The following is a 16,745-nucleotide window of genomic DNA, read 5'->3' as shown; positions in this document are numbered from 1 at the left end:
TGTCTTTCTTTACAAGTCCATAACTGCCCCGATTTGCAAATGTCGGCCACTATTTTTTACTATTTGATTTGCTACTTGGTCACTTTTAGTTTGGAGTACGGGCCTATTTTCAGCCCCAGTCCAGCTCTGAAAAATAGCAAATTAGACATATTTGAAGAAACTGTGAAATGCACTAAAACATTAGGAAGAGGCAGTGAAGTAGCAGATCTGAAATGCTAGGAAAGGAGCGAGGAAGTCTTAGAGGCCTGTTTGGAGTTATTAACGCCTCGGTATTAATGCCCTCTATCTGACTTGTATCCACTCCCTTTAACTGTGGCCCAATTCAAGCCAAGTGCATTAACACCGTGCTCATCTTCCACAGCCGATGCCACTTGTTTAGAAGGCAACTAACGATTTGTGGCTGTAAGTCACCTATATTAGACTTAGCCATTGAACCCAGGGGCATATTATCAAGGGGGTTTATCTCCGCTTTTTTGGCTTTAAAGGCCAAGAAAGCAGAGATAAAATGATCTCCCTATTACCTAGCTGTCGCTAACACCAGTTAGCGACAGCTAGTAGGAGATAGCGACCATCTTGGGCCCCACTTTGCATGTCAGTGATATTTATCACTAATGACATGCAAAGTGGGCGTGCCAAGATGTTAGCGACTCATCGCTATCTCCTATTACCAACTTTTGGAGATATTCGCGCTAAGCGCGAATATCTCCAAAAGCTAACACCTGCCCTGAGCTGTTCTTAGCCATGTTATCCAATGGGAGGTGGATAACATGGCTAAGAGCATTAGCTCGGTAATGCATGAATATCGCTGACTTTTCAGCGATATTCATGCATTGCGGCCGTTTTTTATCGCATCGATAAAAATCGCCGCAGCTCAGCGGTAAATTTTTGTCTCTAACCAATCAATAGCGATAATTATCGCTATTGCTTGGTAATATGCCCCCTAGTGTGTTAATTTGATATCGGCAACATGTACTTAATCGTAGTAGGTTAAAACAAGTGAAATGGCATGAGTGTATAAGACGTGCTCAATGATAATTTCTTTACCTTTATGATTTTTGCACATTTTAATACTGTATCCATTGCAAATTGCATTCTATCTAAAACAGCTTAAAAGATAATGCCTGATTTTACTGATTTCCTCCTTATGTGGCTATGGGTCCATTCAAACATTTAATTTGGTTTTTGCAATGGAGCATATGAAACACTTTGAGAACTTGTATGTGCAGCCATGAATAATTTCTGCCTGTGTTTTCTGTTGGAGGGAATCTTGTGAGAGTTTTTGCAGATAACGTTCCACTCTTTCAGTGGCACAAAAGAACACCTCCTACATGGATGTTATCTCGTGAGCGACTGACTCTTTCATCCTGCTCGGCTTACATGTTTTGATGATTTTAATGTAAGTGTTGTAACTGACTGTAGAGCACTGCATATTCACTGGATAAAACACTTGTTCGTTGTCCATGGAGGTCACGTGCCTTGCTGCTATACCCATGCTAGGTTATAAGCAGCCACCTCGCTCACTGAGGGGTTTCTGCTGCTTTTGGCCTCCTATTCAACTCAAGGAAGTGTTCATATGTGGATAATGAACACCCTACTCTCATCATGCTCCACAGTTGTATACTTCAGACAAGCACAACTGCTATTACATTTCTGATTGCTACAATGTGATACTGGTGCCCTGAACAGTTGTCTAATTGGTATCAGCACCTTTGCCTTTTATTGTAGGGGTTTTTAGCAGTTCCCAGGTATTGTAGTGCTTCCCATTGAAAAAAGGCTGTAATTTCGAATATTTAGCTCTTCCCATGCACTTAATTTTGCTCGTGAGCAAGTGTCACTCATAATTACACTGGAATTATGAAGATGCCACACATAGCAATGGGAAACCTTGGCAGCTATGGCTCTACAATAATTAGGTGTTCAATCTTTCTATCTCATTGCCTCACCTGGGGTTTAATACGAGTGCTGTGCTCCCTGCTGTGGGTCTGGCACCCTCGCTGGCCCTGCTGAGCTATCCGAGGCCTTTGTGTAAACACCAGGACTGAACTAAACGAGCCATAAATGAACAACTGCGCATGCGCTGAGGACAGACACAGCCTACCGCGGATTAAAAGGGGCCTGTGTATGAGAATTGCGCATGCGCTGAGGACAGACACAATTTTCCGGCGGAGCGTGGATTAAAGAGGGTCTTAAATGAAAAACTACGCATGCGCTGGGGACAGACACACCACAGCCTACCACGGAATAAAAAGGGCCTGTGTGGATTACAACTGCGCATGCGCTGAGGACAGACACTGCCTACCACGGATTAAAGAGGGCCTGTGGATTACAACTGCGCATGCGCTGAGGACAGACACAGCTGCCCACCGCTGGTTAAGGAAGGCCTTGAATTAATAGCTGCGCATGCGCTGAGGACAGAGGGTCCTTTTAAGACAATCCAACTCCAGAAGTCGTTGACAGAAAGATGTTGAGCTCACCAACACAGGCTCCGTCAGGACGGAGCTCAGTAAACGGCGACACCTGTGACTCGTCAGCTGATAGCTCAGAGCCAGCACAGGTGGGACGGTGTCCTCGCAGGGACACAAAGACGCACAACAACTACAGTGACAATGAATAAGATACACGGAGCACGAGGCGCCTCGCGCCACAGCTCCTCGATGGGTGGAAGTATCTCTCCTCTGCGCAGGCGCAGTGAGACCGAGTGTCCTCGCTGGATTGGCCCTCGATGGGGGCCCGTATTTCTCCTCTGCGCAGGCGCAGTGAAACTGAGTGTCCTCGCTGGATTGGCCCTCGATGGGGGGAGGTGTCTCTCCTCTGCGCAGGCGCAGTGACTGAGTGTCCTCGCTGGATTGGCCCTCGATGGGGAGAAGTATCTCTCTGCGCAGGCGCAGTGACTGAGTGTCCTCGCTGGATTGGCCCTCGATGGGGAGAAGTATCTCTCCTCTGCGCAGGCGCAGTGAGACCGAGTGTCCTCGCTGGATTGGCCCTCGATGGGGAGAAGTATCTCTCCTCTGCGCAGGCGCAGTGAGACCGAGTGTCCTCGCTGGATTGGCCCTCGATGGTGGCCCGTATCTCTCCTCTGCGCAGGCGCAGTGAAACTGAGTGTCCTCGCTGGATTGGCCCTCGATGGGGAGAAGTATCTCTCCTCTGCGCAGGCGCAGTGAGACTGAGTGTCCTCCCTGGATTGGCCTCTTTCCAGGTTGCGCCCCGCGCTCAAGGCCGCTCACAGTCCATACTCGGCGCGAGGCCCTCCCTAACGCTGCGCCAGGAAGCAGTGTCTTCGCTGCGCGCGCGCGTCACGTGGGGGGAGGAATAACACACCGGACCTTACTCCTCACGGGCAGCCGGGCCCCCGGTGCCCCCTCTCCCCGGGCCCTGCAGCCCCCACTGACCGGTGCTCAAGCAGAGGTGAGGTGTCCTCAAAGCGCCCAACCACGTGTGTGTGGTTTAAAAAAATAATAATATTTGTATTGGATTTTATGTTACTTTTTTAATTGTTATTTATGAAAGAACAAAAGAGGGGCAATGGGCGTCATGGCCTCGCAGGGCGGTCAAACAAGTCCATGTAACCCCGTTCCCCGTGGGTGTCTGATTAGTGGTGATGTGCCTGATTGGTGGTGATGTGCCTGATTGGTGGTGTCTGGTTGGTGGTGATGTGCCTGATTGGTGGTGTCTGGTTGGTGGTGATGTGCCTGATTGTTGGTGATGTGCCTGATTGGTGGTGATGTGCCTGATTGGTGGTGTCTGATTGGTGGTGATGTGCCTGATTGGTGGTGTCTGATTGGTGGTGATGTGCCTGGTGTTTGTTTAGGTTTCCAGGAGTCCAGAGGTTACATAGCAAACCTCGTCTATGCATGCCGTGTATTTTTCATTCATTATTGTCGTGTTTATGTAATCCACTCATCGCGTGTCGGAAGGGAGATGTGTGTGGTTACAGTTGTGTCGGCGCCGACACTGTTGGGGGGCTAAGCTGGGGCCTAGGGCTTGCAATAACCACAGGAGGTATTAATGGGTGTTTAATTGGGCCACATGACCCTCACGTTACGTGCCTGTTTCGTCACAGGTACGACACAACATTCCTCCCCAACAAACATCAGACCAATATTAATAGCTGAACAGCGCCTAGCCATAAATGGCCGGTCACATCAGCTTCAGGCGCATAATAAACAAGTCTTACGTGAAGTAGTCCCGCAGGCGGCGAGAGGGTTCTGGATTCTCCCGTAGACGATGCTGGGACGGGCCCCGCCCCGGGACCTCACGGCCTCCGGCCTCAGGTGTTGCCTCACCTCGATCGGTCCCAGAGTGACCACAATCTTCCTCCAGCATTCCACTCACTGCTCCTTCTCCACAAGTCAGGACCTAGTTACCTGATCACCGCTGCTCTCCGCAGGTGGCGTTTCCGCCATCCGTCCTGGCTGGCATCAGCCGATGCCATCACGCTAGGGCATGCCTCGACCCGGGCTGGCTCGGGCTCCGACACCGCAGGCTGGTACTTTTTGAAATGTGATACATTTCGAGTCAGTCTCTCTCTCCCTCGGGTTGCAATGATTCAAGTTCCTTTGACCTTGACCACAGTCCATGGTTCCTTCTCGTACGGCAACCAAAACGTGCCACTGGTTAAGCGGTTTCTAATTAGCACCAGGTCACCTTTTTCAATTTGCGGGGACTTCACCCGCCGCCTGTGACTGACTTGAGCATGAGCCCTCTGACGTTTAACATCCACTCAACTGTCATCTGGTGCAACAGGGCGCCACTGGGGATGGTGTGGAATGGAGTCCGTAACCACTCTTCCTATGAGGAGATGGGCTGGGGCTACCACCATGGTGGTGTGGGGGTCTGGCGGTAGCCTTGTAGAAATGTGAAAATGGCAAACTCTACAGACTGACCCTTGTTATGAGCGATTTGTATTACCTTATTTAAAGTCCGCATAAACCTTTCCACCTCTCCATTTGCTTGCAGCCATCGTGGGGTGATCCTCCGGTGGTGAATGCCGAGGCCGCTAAGGTAGGTAGCTAGCTCTTGCCCTTGAAAGGGGGGCCCATTGTCAGTCCTTAGTTCCTGGATGAGACCGTGAGTCGGCATTATTTTTCCAATCTTTGGGATCACCTCCGCAGCACTAGGCGCTTCTGTGATTTCGACTTCCGGGTATTTTAGAGTGATCATGATGGCTACAACTCCACCCTCCACCCTCCAACTCCATCCTCCAACTCCACCCTCCAACTCCAACTCCACCCTTCAACTCCACCCTCCAACTCCACCCACTCCACCCTTCAACTCCAATTCCACCGCAACTCCAACTCCAACCTCCAACTCCACCCTCCAACTCCACCTCCACCATCACCCTCCAACTCCACCCTCCAACTCCACCTCCACCCTCCACCTCCCCCCTCCAACTCCACCTTCCAACTCCACCCTCCAACTCCACCCTCCAACTCCACCCTCCAACTCCACTCTCCAACTCCACTCTCCAACTCCACCCTCCAACTTCACCCTCCATCACTCCGGCACACCACCACATCACTCAGGGGCACCACCACATCACTCAGGGGCACCACCATATCACTCGGGGACACCACCACGTCACTCGGGACACCACCTTGTCATTCGGGGACACCACCACTTCACTCGGGTCACCACCACATCACTCGGGAACACCACCACATCACTCAGGGATACCACCACATCACTCAACGGCACCCTCCAACTCCAAACTCCACCCTCCAACTCCACCCTTTAACTCCACCCTCCAACTACAACTCCACCCTCCAACTCCACCCTCCAACTCCACCCTCCAACTCCAACCTCACCCTCCAACTCCACCCTCCAACCTCCAACTCCACCCTCTAACTCCACCCTCCAACTCCACCCTCCAACTCCACCCTCCAAGTTCACTCTCCAAGTTCACTCTCCAAGTTCACTCTCCAAGTTCACTCTCCAAGTTCACCCTCCAAGTCCACCCTCCATCACTCAGGAACACCACCACATCACTCATTGACACCACCACATCACTCAGGTGCACCACCACATCACTCAGTGGCACCACTCAGGGGCACCACCACATTACTCAGGGGCACCACCACATTACTCAGGGGCACCACCACATCACTCGGGAACACCACCACATCACTCGGGAACACCACCACATCACTCGGGGACACCACCACATTACTCGGGGACACCACCACATCACTCGGGGACACCACCTTATCACTCGGGGACACCACCACATCATTCGGGGACACCACCACATCACTCGGGAACACCACCACATCACTCGGGGACACCACCACATTACTCGGGGACACCACCACATCACTCGGGGACACCACCTTATCACTCGGGGACACCACCACATCATTCGGGAACACCACCACATCACTCGGGGACACCACCACATCACTCGGGGACATCACGTCATTACTCGGGAACACCACCACATCCCTCGGGAACACCACCACATCACTCGGGAACACCACCACTTCACTCGGGAACACCACCACATCACTCAGGGGCATCACTCAGGGGCACCACCACATCACTCAGGGACACCACCACATAACTCAGGAGCACCCCCACTTCATCCTCGGACACCACCACATCACTCGGGGACACCACCACATCACTCAGGAACACCACCACAGTACTCGGAGACACCACCACATCACTCGGGGAACCCACCACATCACTCGGGGAACCCACCACATCACTTAGGGACACCACCACAACACTCTGGGAACACCACCACATCACTCAGGGACACCACCACATCACTCAGGGATACCACCACATCGCTAGGGGACACCACCACATCACACGGGGACACCACCACATCACTCGGGGACACCACCACATCACTCGGGGACACCACCACATCACTCAGCCCAACCACATCATCACTCAGCACCACAACAGCACTGTCCTGGCTTGCTACCAACAAGCATTGCCATAGCCAATAGGACTTGCATTAGGAAAGTGTAAACTATTGGCTTTGTGAATAACTATGCTATTAATTTATATATTTTCAAAGCCAACACATATTAAAAAAAGGTGTCATTTACAATACCAATAGCTCACACTTTCCTAATGCGAGACCTATTGCATTTCAAATGCTTGTTAATGAAGCTATGCCTCATCCTTTTTTCACCTCTTCCCTGCTTCCAGCTCGGTTCTATCCTTGACACTGCATCTGTATAAACATGAGTAAAGAATCTAGATTGGGGCATTGTAGGCTGTGTAAACATGCAGAGTCAGCGCAAAAGAACAGCTGGCGCCTGCTCAAGGGTTTTCAGACAGTGGTAAAGCCTTAAGTAAAGTTAACCCAGTTAGCATAGCTTGTTTACTTCCGGACACAACAATTGCACAAGGCTCCAAGGTTGGCAATTCTTACTGTTACCTCCTTTGTGTGTTTTTCACAAAGCTCTATTTACCTCTGGGCGTCCCTTGTTTGTGATCTTTTGCTATAAAAACCCATGTAACCATAGTTCAATGTGCTTTCTCCTTGAGTATCTCTATGGTGCTTGTCGGATGAGGCCCAATTCATGAATGCTAAATAAATGACTTATGGTTTGTACTTCGCTCCAGTGTCGATTCCTCCTTTCTTGTTAAGAACCCGTGGACGAAAGGTGACCCTGCACCAGTAGAGTGTTATAATCTACTTCCACAAAATCCCTGTGGTATATTTAATTTTCAGACGTTATTTCTTCTCTCGTTATTTCCAGCGACTCAATCTTATCTCTTAGCTCCTTCTCATTTGTTTTTGAGGTGTAAACTTCTCCCTGACATCTGTGACCTCTTTTCAAAGTTTCCCTACTGTTGCTTCTACCACAAGTACTCAGTCCATTAATGAGTTTACTTTTGTTTTAAGCGCCTCGCATGTTGCCTGAATCTGTTCTTGATTCCTTTCTGATTTGGCAAAGTTTGCTCTCATCTCTTGAATTAGAGATCCCAATAGGTTCCCCATCCCTGCTTGTGTGCATTGTTCTGGCATACCGCCTGACATACCACCTGGTGGGTCCTCACCGTTCTCATTTTTAGTCGTGATGTTCTAGAGTATTGTGTTATTTGTTTCTGCACCTTTCTCCGGTCTTCCCTGAGGGGGTGTTGAGGGAGTCACAATCACTTCCTTTGGCCCTTCCATAGTTAAAACTTGAAATCTGTTGTACGTGTCTATCCCACTGCTCCCGGATAATTGTGCTACACCTTGCATACCTTTGACACGGCAGACTCTGTTCCCACACTCCTCCTTAGATCCCCTAGCTGTCATAGTGGTGACATTTGTTTGTCCTGGATCTTAAAAAGGGAGCGAAGGGAGGGAGTAACCTTAATTTTCACTCCTTGTCTGTTTTGCACAGCTTTAGAAGATAATGAGGTGGTGGTCCCCCCCTCTGGTTTTGTTTATCCCCTGCTTATCTCCCATTTTACTGATTGTAGTGGTTATGGGGGTTAAGACTGGGTTCTTTTTTACTGAGCTAAACTCTGTGTTGTCACTGTTTTCAGTTACAAAATGTCTACTCCTTAAACAGTTACTAATCAGTACTAGATGTCAGTACTAGATGAGTTAAGATGCATGGCTGACGGTAAAAAGCCAAGCGCCCTGATTTTATTAGATCTTTCAGCGGCGTTTGATACCGTCAGCCACGCACTGCTCCTGGACAGACTGGCTAGGTTTGGGATAGGAGAGCAAGCCCTCAAATGGTTAACAGCTTTCCTGACAGGAAGGACACAGAAGATCCAGCTGGCAGACCAGGTCTCAGATGTGGGCATTTTAGCCTGTGGAGTCCCGCAGGGATCAGCACTCTCTCCGCTCTTATTCAACCTGTACTTACAACCATTGATAGAGTCCCTGGCAAATATGAATTGTAAAGTTTTTAACTATGCTGACGATACGCAGCTGTTGCTGAGTATCGATAATACATCATCGGCTCAGTCTTTGGCCCAAGACATACTACGATTTACTGTGAATTAGATGTCGTCCAATTTGCTGAAAATCAATCCAGATAAAACGGAAGTGCTTGTAGTTTCAACCTCTACTTCCCCCTGGAATGATTTATTTTGGCCACAAGAACTAGGACCCACCCCAAAACCGTGCCGTAGTGTCAAGAGTCTTGGGATGAAAATTGACCAGGAACTCTCGATGGTCAACCAAGTATCTGCTGTAGTTGGCTCCTGTACCAACCTGATCAGGCAACTACGCAAACTCGCCCCCCTGCTCTCGAGAAACATGCTGCGAACTATTGTCTCCGCCACTATAGTGTCTCGAATAGACTACGGCAATGCGCTGTACCTCGGCCTTCCAAAAAATTCCATCAATCGTCTTCAGGTTATTCTGAACGACGCAGCACGTTTGATCTTTGGACTGCCGAGGAGGACTCATGCCTCCCCCCTGCTCTATAGGCTACATTGGTTGCCCATGACGCAGAGAGTAGAATTTAAAAGCATGTGTATCTACCACAAAGCAATCCACGGACAGGCGCCAGCCTACATAAAAGAAAGGCTTGAGATATACGAACCTAAGCGCGCCCTGCGATCATCCGGATCTTTTCTGCTATCCTGTCCACGTTTCAAGTTAACAACAAAAGGAGGCAGATCTTTTTCAGTTCAGGCTCCGATCATCTGGAATAAGCTACCGGAGGCACTTCGTAGAGAACCTAATCTCCTCCTTTTTAGGAAGTCCCTGAAAACCTTACTCTTCAAAGACGCATTCCCATCTCGATAGTCGGCTACCAGATCAGACACTTCTATATTCTTTTCCCTCTTTGTTGTTGTACTTGTTCAGTAGCGCTTTGAGACCTGTAGGTGAGTTGGCGCGATACAAAACACAGTTACAAATTACAAATTACAAAATTTCCTTGGTCTCACACCTTAGTTAAGTCTTGTGCTGGGAGGTGTTTTTGCCCTCTTCTGTTTTCACAGTGGTTGTTGGCACAGTCATCTGAGATAAGAGCTATGCGTGGGCTCTCGGGCGAGTTCGCTTCTCTTACCCCTCCCCCTGCTGCTTACCGGTGTCATACACGCGTTCTTCTTCTTCTCTCCCGCCTGTATTTCCTCACTGCTATTTTTTCCCCCAATGTTCAAAATTTAATTTTAATTAATATCAAAGGAAGAGAGAGGAACAAGGTATAGACTACTTCACTTCCCCGTAGAATTTTAAGAAATCGCAAAAAAATAGCGAATTTCTACATACATACCATTTTGCAATTCTCAAATAGCGATTCTCAAAAAATCGCTATTTGAGAATCGCAAAAGGGTATCTTGATACATCTGGCCCTGAGTCTTTTTGTTTTCCATGTTTCATTAGTACTAAAGTCACCAATTGACCACATTGCTATTTCCGAAGTGATAGCACGGTACCCCATAATTTCAAAACGGCAATTCAGTATCACATGCCGACACGTACCGCATTATTGCGCACGACGATACTAAGTCACGTTGAAATTTACAGTGCCATATCGTATTTCTTACTCTTAATGTATGTGTGTCTTTCTGTGTGTGTAAAATATTAAGGTCTCGTGTAAGGCAGCGCATGCGCTGTCTCAGCAAGACTAAAGTAATTTGTATGTTGGCTTAACCTCCATGTAATTTGTTTTTCCTCTTGCGATTGGTTTACCTGTGGCAATGCTTTTGTTATCTTGCTTTCTGTTGGCTGTTGATATTATGCTAACTTCTGTGTAGTCCCGAAGCAGCGGCGCCTAACTACAGTTCTCCTCCACTTTGCTGGCACTTGTTTGAATCGCCTGCAGTGTGCCGAGTTTGTTTATTTAATTTGGAGATAACCCCCTGCGTCTGCTAACTGGAGACTCTCCTTTGTGGGATTAGCCTCTGTAACTAGAGCGGCAGCTCTGCGCTTTATGGTTGCCATAAATCACCTCATCTCCCCGGGGCATCCATTCCCACACCACCTCTGGCAAGTCGCAGCTGCTCCGACAGAAGAATGCTTAACAAGATGATTTTAGAAGGACGGTGGAAGCATTTGTGTGCCATGACTCTAGCTATAAAACACACGCAACATTCAAAACCTTTAGTCAAACATGGTTATCCTTTTAGAAATGCTTCCAGTACATTTTCTTTCCTGGGTGAAACTGCAGTTTCTAAACACAGCTATTAGATGCCCCCATTTGTTACACATAATAGCCTTACAGTGAGCCACTTTAAGTTCAATTATCCCATTGCACTTAGAAAACAGAAGCGATTTACAAAAAAGTCAAACAAATTACATCTATACTGTTCATGCTTTATTTGTGTTTGTTTTTTAAGTCGGGCTTGTGCGTCAAGCACGGCATGCACTTCAAAGCTCTAATGAAGAAGTATATTTTCAGACACTGACACGCACAATAGTGCGCTGATCGATGGAGACGCTGAAACACACTAGGAGGGGAGATCACTGCGACAGTGAGACACTGGCCCTTGCACTAGTGGCAGAGACACCAACACCCAAACTCGGAAAAGAGAGACGTCGATGGTCCCAGAAATAGGGAGACACTAACATGCACATTAGGACAGGGGGCACTGGGACAGATGACACCGACACACACACTGTCACAAGAGATGCTGGCACAACACATCGTGTCAGAGAGACAGACACAACCCTTGGACAGAAGACCCAAGCACTTGGCACTTTTAAAACACTAACAGGATTGATATTGGGTGAAAAACATGGCTGCCGCGAGTTAGAGCATATCGCACGGAGGTGATGGTCTCTCCTCCATCGGGCTTGAACTAGGAGAAATACCTGTGAATAACTTGCCTTAGGTCCCTGGGAGCGCCTGGAATTCCAATACTTTACGCTCTTCATAGTTACCGGTCAGGCGCGGATTTGTTTGGCCGCGGTCTCTGCTCCGGCGTTGCCCGCCCCTCCCCTCACATTGCAGCAGTGGTTCCGAGCAGCCGTGGAGCTGCGACAAGGACGCCGGGTGGCGGCTCATGGGTGCCTTAAGTTCGGGGGACAGGGAGAAGGGCGTGAAAAGACCCACCCAATATTCGCATCCCCCCGGACCCAGTTGGACAAGGACAGTGGACTCGAGGCAGTCAAAGACGCTGCACGGAGGCTGAAATCAAAAGCAGAAGCAGTCGGAGAGGAGAGAAGGCAGAGACCCAGGGCTGTTGAACCCTCTGCTGGCGAGCTCGATATCGGTGGTGGCAGCAACAGCAACAGAGTCAGTAAGGAGAGGGGGTGGACGGATGACCTGCAGGGAGGTGGGAGTTTAAAGACATTCCCCGATTTAAAATCCCCAATAAATCCACGGCAGTCCCCCGTTAGTACTATCAACACCAGCGGAAAAAAAAGAAAGCCCCCCCCCCCGAAGAAGAGAGGTGGTAAAGGAAGGAGGAGGGGAGAAGGCGTAGGGGCAAAGGAGTGCTGTGAGGACATTAACCCTGAGCTGACTGACGGGCACAGCAAAGCTGCGGGGGGGAAAGTCAAAGGGATTACTGATTGCGCAGGTGGAATCTGGGAAACAAGGCAGAGGGCTAAAGTGAGTCCCGAGTCCTTTATTCAGGCGAGGAGTAAACGTAAGGGGGCCCTGGTATCACGAATAACACCCTCGTTGCGTGATTACTTCAAGGTACTACCACAGGTGTTGGAGGTGACCCATAGCCCAGTTATACAAAGACCAGAGCCCACGGGGTGTTTCACACAGAAGATGTCAGATTTGGGAGGTCCAGGTGGGGCTTCGCTAGAAATACCTACGTCAGCACCCACACCTGCACCTGTGGTGAGTACATTGTCAACAGAGGCTACCAAGGGGGTAGCTGAAGAATGTGCAGGAGGTGTAACAGAGAGGGACATAACGTATACTGAAAAGGAGCAGGGAGGGACCCCCCTGGAGGACCTGCTTATTGCCATGAGAGAGGAGATAAAGATGGGCTTCGCAGAATCTAAACAAAACCAGAGTGAGATCAGGATAGCATGTGACACCTTGGAGCGGAAAGTGGACGGGCTCTCGGAGAGAACTGAGAGTCTGGAAGGATCTGTTGGGGAGCTAAAAGTTGACCTGGAGGCAGCACAGTCCCGTATTGATGAAGGGTGAATTGAAGCCCTTCAGGGTGTGGCCACGAGTTACAAACCACAAACCACCCTGCTGTGGTCATGAGCCGTGGTCACATGACGTCGACGCAACACTTCACTGAGGAACAAGGAACAATGATATGAGATAACAAAAGATGACATTTGAAGTGGCATTTTATTCGTCAAGTCTTAAGTACATCAGAAAATGCATTTATAACCCATGCAAGTTTAACATTCCAAAGAGATCCAAGGTGCAGAAGGACTGGGATCTTTTAAAAAAGGCACAATTGACATTAGTTAGGGAAAGCAGAACACTCTACAAAGTCTAGTGCCCAGAGGCCCCTTAGCCTATGGAGACTATCCCAGCAGGACCTAATAGCCTAAGTGAACCTAAAATGCAAGGGATTGGGTGTGAATGGAAAGTACAGAGCAAGGACAGACACTTAAAAGACAAAAGTATTATCTGGCTTAGGGTGCCCACCACCTGAGAGAGAGAGGAATTGACACCCCAAGTCAGACAATCGGCTAGCCGGAGAGCCTGCATGCAAGAAGTTGCATTAGCAGAACCCCGCCTTCAGATTTGACGGGCTGAATCTCATATACCTGAAAAATGCAGAACCAACACTGTGCTGACGCCTTTTCTGACGCATTTTCTGATGCAGGTCATTTGGCCACATGTGTTCTAGGACACCGGAAGCTCACCCCCAAAGAACACTCTGTTCTCTAAAAGAGGACATCTTGTACATTTCTAAAAATATATGTGTTAGAGCGGAACTTACAACAGGTGCTGAGGTGCTGTGACATTCATTTCATGCAAGCTATCTTTCAGAACAACATTTCTGCAAGATTCCAAGATGTGCCAACTTGTAATGGCTGAGTCTGTGTACGTGTGTGTGTGGGGTGTCTTGCAATGGGGCTTGTGAAAGGCTACTGTAACTTTCAGGTTTGCTCAATTGCCTCGCTGTGTTCAGCACATCAGAAATGCACGTTTAAAACTATTTAGGCTCAGTGGATTCTGTTAACATAAGCCGGTGGCTTTGGGCCTTTGGCTTGGGCCTACAACCCCGGGATTCAGGGGATCCATGGGATTTCATTTGCTGATTTTATATGGTGAAAATTGGTCATTTTAGCATATTTTCAGATTTTGTCAAGTAGGGCTCACATCGGACCTTCATCCTACCAAGGTCGATAAAAAGGCCCCTCTATCATCTCCCTCCTCTTGATCATTCAATCATTCATTCAATGATCATTTATTTTCAACTGAGTATCTCTGTGACCCTTCAGCCAGTGGCCGCATCCTGGGCATGTCACTAACATAACACTTATAGTGGTATTTTTGCATACTCTGCATCGTGTTCATTTAAGCAGGCGTTCACAAGGCATAATGCTCATTAGGACACAGCTCACATGTTTAGAGACCAGTATGACACATGCTCTTGTCTGTGACGGTAGGCCAGTGTGTGCAAACATAACATCCTGTCCTGTCAGCTGTCCCCTTGTCCCATCTTTATCAATGGCTATCTATTCAATTTTCAATTTTCTACGTGTCAATTCTGCCATTCTCAGGAGGTGCAGGAAGTGCTACGGACATGTGGTGCTGGCTATTCAATTTTAGTACAATATCTCTGTCTCATTTAAGCAGTATCTTCGGTATGGCACTGTGATCATAATACATTTAAGTCATTATATTTGCAGTAAATAGTATCAATACTGCTAGTAGCACTCATTGTCATTTTTATTCATTGTTCTGGAAGTCTTGAGGCATTGTTCCAATCGTTGGTACGTGTGGTTGGTGTGACTAGTTGGAAGAATGTCTTATTTTCTGCTGTACTTTAAGTCTTTTCAAAACTTAAGCTGAAAAATTAAACAGATCTTCAGTGATCATTTCTGTAAACAGAAAAAGTAACCGTTGGTGCCTGTCTTCAGGTAATTTGAGAGGTTTGCAAGCACTTCTATTACCTAGGCACTTTCAAATATGAAAAAAGTAGGGTGATGAAGAAGGGAAAGATATCTCGTTACAACCTGCATATTGAGGCGTTGGGGCATTTGAAGTTCCAGGCGTCTTTAGGTGATGTATCGTTGGGGTCTGCTTACACTCTTCCTTTCTCTGCTGTGTAGCACATGCAACCCATCAGGATGATCTCGGGATACCATCCCCACTTGGTGCTTTTCATTGGGCGGAGTCGCTGCTTTCTTTGTAGGAGAACCATGGATCAAGAAAGTCAGTCACTAGCACTGGAAAAGAACGTAGGAGTCCTTGGATGATAGTATCAAGAGGCCTGGCCTGCTCTTGTTTAGCAGGGAGCTGCCTCCGTTGAGTTGTGCTTTCCTGGAGGAAGCCTGGCCTGCAGCAAGCAGGGATCTGCCTCTCCTCTAATCCATCTTGTCGTTGCTGGTCTGCTGGAGTGCACATTGTACCTGTGGCGTACCTTAGATGACACTCTTGATGCACGTTGAGCTTGCCCCCCTTTGTCTGGCCAGGCTTCTGGTGTCCCTTCTTCAGGAAGGCCTTTCAGAACTTAACAATGTTAGTCGTTGTAGTGCCACTCGTGGACAACAGAGCAAGTGGAAGTGCATCAATCCAGTCTGTGTAGCTCCTTGCCCCTTGCACACCCCTTCAATGACATGTGAGATGAACGGTGGTCAATTGTCAGAACACAAAAGCATAGGCACTTAAAAGTGTGGAATGAACTCCTTCAGGAGGCATTTTGGAAAAAAGTTTATACATTGCAGTGTTTGGATAGTTGTACCAACACGTACTTGCAGTCTCAAATAGGGGGCTATGATGAGTCCCGGCACCAAGGTGAGATGAAGCAGTCCATTTCATGTGCATTTAACCTAAGTACCAGCATTTTAGAAAAACACAGTAACAATCTGATCACATCCTATAAGTCATAGACAATGAAAAAGACTTTAGGGAAATAGTACATCTCATTATCTCCTATCTTCATATCGTGATATCATGTGGAGAAGAAGCAATTTGAACCATTGTGTACATACAACCAGTTACTGAAGGTATTCCCTTTTTTTTTTTTTTTTTATTTTTTTTACATCTGCATCAATACATTCTTTACCTCGTGATATATAGTCCTTGGAGGAGGTGTGTGCAGCACATTCTACAATTGAAACTCTTTTTAATAGCAACAGACCTTTCACTAAATGTGCTATTACTGATGCATGCTGTATGTTTTCCAGCTGACGTAAGAAGGGCGCTCCAAATGAAGAAAACAGCCTAAACATTATATTGGCATCCCTGTGTTACATTGTATTCTTTTTGTTCACTAATGCAAAAGGCTGTATTATTAGGATGAGCGCTCTAGGTAAATCTTTGAAGCCCAGACTGCAATTTTGATACTTGTTAGAGTATAAAAATGTGTACACTTATTTTCAATATTTAGCAATGTGATGCTATGCATATTGCTCACAGGATGTTCCCCAATTAGATGCAAATATTTGCAGAAGCTTCAACGCAAGACCGATAATTCTTTTCTTTCAAAATAAAATGTTCACAAAACAGAATGCAAAAAATATTTCACCCAACCCAACATAAGGTAGGTACCATTCTTTGCAACATAAAAATAAACAAGCATTGGCAAATTCAGTAGGTCTCAAAATTATTTGTTACCCTCTTGGCTTTGTCAATGCACACCCATTATTGTAGTCCCTGGCTTATGTACTGCTTGAAAGCATTTTAGTACACTCACCTTCCATTATAGGTACACAATATTTCCTGCAACTTTGAAGA

General features: G+C 47.6%; 1 protein-coding gene and 1 long non-coding RNA gene across 2 annotated transcripts in view; one reads left to right on the top strand and one right to left on the bottom strand.

The window, feature by feature from the left end:
* Nucleotides 1-2,015, bottom strand: part of LOC144806512 (uncharacterized) — a 48,697-nt gene extending 46,682 nt beyond the window's left edge. Inside the window, exon 1 of the long non-coding RNA XR_013605822.1 lies at nucleotides 1,944-2,015. This is a non-coding gene — a long non-coding RNA (uncharacterized LOC144806512). The remainder of the gene's footprint in view (nucleotides 1-1,943) is intronic.
* A 1,251-nt stretch (nucleotides 2,016-3,266) lies between these two features.
* The window catches only part of LOC144806489 (uncharacterized), a 69,680-nt gene continuing 56,201 nt past the window's right edge, over nucleotides 3,267-16,745 (top strand). The window contains exon 1 of the mRNA XM_078672845.1: nucleotides 3,267-3,405. The gene's annotated coding sequence lies outside the window, so the exon portion shown is untranslated. The remainder of the gene's footprint in view (nucleotides 3,406-16,745) is intronic.

The sequence above is a fragment of the Lissotriton helveticus genome, chromosome 1_2 (assembly GCF_964261635.1).
Source record: "Lissotriton helveticus chromosome 1_2, aLisHel1.1, whole genome shotgun sequence".
NCBI classification, from domain to species: domain Eukaryota; kingdom Metazoa; phylum Chordata; class Amphibia; order Caudata; family Salamandridae; genus Lissotriton; species Lissotriton helveticus.
The sequence above is the reverse complement of the archived record's forward strand: the minus strand, read 5'-3'. Positions and strand labels throughout refer to the sequence as shown.